Source organism: Lepidothrix coronata, unplaced genomic scaffold (assembly GCF_001604755.1).
Source record: "Lepidothrix coronata isolate B3197 unplaced genomic scaffold, Lepidothrix_coronata-1.0 Scaffold180, whole genome shotgun sequence".
Classification (NCBI taxonomy): domain Eukaryota; kingdom Metazoa; phylum Chordata; class Aves; order Passeriformes; family Pipridae; genus Lepidothrix; species Lepidothrix coronata.
Window position 1 is genome coordinate 1,895,542 of NW_016690360.1, and position 2,414 is coordinate 1,897,955.

Below are 2,414 nucleotides of genomic sequence, written 5' to 3' on the forward strand. Positions count from 1 at the left end.
AGTGTTGCCACTTCCAGTCAAACAAGATCTGAAGTTCCCCATACCATCAAATTGGCTTAAAGATCATTTAAAGTATAATTTTTAAAAATTATGGGAAAACTGACTTGGTGTGCTTTGCCATCTATTCCTGAGCCTGAAAAGGTTAATTTCTGTCCAAGTGTCTCCACCCAAGGCCCTTTTTCCTAAGTGACAGCTAAGGTTCATCTTGGCATCTCCTCCAAATGGAGCTTCATTGGGGACCAGAACTTGCATGAGTACAGATTTTGTTTTCAGTTTGAGCCGTGGGGTTTCCCAAATACAAAACCCCAGGCGAGTTCCCCTCACAATGGCATGCAACCTCAGCGTGGTGCTTCCTTCTGACTTGGGCTCTGCCTGATGCAGCAAAACCCAGCAGCTCATGCAAAGGTGGCAAACCAGAAACTGAGAGCAGGAGGTGAGCAGTGCCTGGCTGGCTGAGGAAAGGGATTATCTGCCCTTCTTGGGACTACACCTGGAATATGGGGGTCAGCGGACCCCAGTTCAGGAGGGAGGTGAGGAAACACGAGAGTAACAGGTCCAGGGAGCCAGAGCACAGGGCTGGAGGGAGAGGCTGAGTGAGCAGGGCTGAGCCAGCAGAGCTGAGAGGAGTCTGGGGACAACCGAACAGCCCCACACGGAAAGGGAGATCTTCACCTCATGTGTATCTCAGAATATCAAACTAAGCTAGACAGACACAACAGCTTGATCCAGTGCTGGGAATAGTCCTGCTGTGGATATAGTGCTGCTCCAAGTTGAGGCTGGACTGGAGACCTTCAGACATCTGAGAACAGTGATTCTGCAAATCTCCTGCCCCTGCTATGAATTACCCGTTACTCAGTGTCACTCAAAGTTTCCAGAGCTGCCAAAAATATGAAAGAGGAACCCAAATAGCTGTGTCCCTCACAGATGCTGTCAGGGTTAGGTATTTTATCGGTCTCCCAGGCTGCAGCACTGCTCAATAGGTGCAAAATATTGTGGAGAATTACTGAAGAGGCACGTAGAATACAAAAACTTTTCCTTGTGGTGCCCACAAATGAACCAGGCGCATCTCCCCAGCCTGTGGGAGATGAAGGGAGGAGAAGAACTGAGGAGACCAAGTGCTTCCCACAAGCCCAGCACATGCTTCCCTGAGCAGTTCCTGTGCTGCCCTGGGAGTGAAGCCCAAAGCACCCACAGCAGCACCACCATGGGGACGGGGCTCTGGCCAGTCCTTATACTCACCCCAGCCCCCAAGGGAGAGCTCCCATTTGGACACAACCCCAAGCGTGGGTTGTACAGTGGGGCCCAGCGCTCATGAACCCACCCTGGAGTGATTATCCCACCTTTCCCAGTCTGCCCAGCAGCCGTTGGACTCCTCTACACAGTCCGATGGCAGCAGCACCAGCTCCCCTGTGCCCCAAACCGGCTGCCCTTCCAGCCTGGACATCTCTGTACAAACAGCTGTGCAAAGCCAAGGAGTTGGCAGCACTGGAAGCAGCCAAAGGAGATCTTAGAGTGGGTCTAGAGCTTGGCTGGAGCCTTCACACTATCAGTGCAGCACCAGAGAACCTCCAGCAACCTTGGAAAGCACAGGGTGGCTTGTGGATGTCTCACCAGGTAGTTCCCATCTCCAGTTTGTAGGCTGGGAGCAATCACCTCCGACAGTCACCTGTTCCTCTCCAGGAGTGTGCCCCCAGCCACTGTCCTGCACAGTCCCTGTCCCCCACAGTCCCTGTCCCCCACAGTCCCTGTCCCCCACAGTCCCTGTCCCGCACAGCCCCTGTCCCGCACGGTCCCTGTCCCGCACAGCCCCTGTCCCCCACGGTCCCTGTCCCCCACGGTCCCTGTCCCGCACGGTCCCTGTCCCGCACAGCCCCTGTCCCGCACAGTCCCTGTCCCCCACAGTCCCTGTCCCCCACGGTCCCTGTCCCCCACGGTCCCTGTCCCCCACGGTCCCTGTCCCGCACGGTCCCTGTCCCGCACAGCCCCTGACCCCCACAGTCCCTGTCCCCCACAGCCCCTGTCCCCCACAGTCCCTGTCCCGCACAATCCCTGTCCCTCACGGTCCCCGTCCCGCACTGCACAGTCCCTGTCCCCCACAGTCCCTGTCCCGCACAATCCCTGTCCCTCACGGTCCCCGTCCCGCACTGCACAGTCCCTGTCCCCCACAGTCCCTGTCCCGCACAATCCCTGTCCCTCACGGTCCCTGTCCCCCACAGCCCCTGTCCCTCACGGTCCCTGACCCGCACGGTCCCTGGCCCCCGAGGCCGCCGGCGGCTCCTCCCCGGCCGGGGAATCGCTTCCTCCCCGCGGAGCCCACAGGAAGCTCGCTGGTATTTATAGTGCTCTGAGAGCATCTTGCACAAACTCGGGGAAAAACCTACACTCGGGCACAAACAACGGCTGTGCACCCAGGG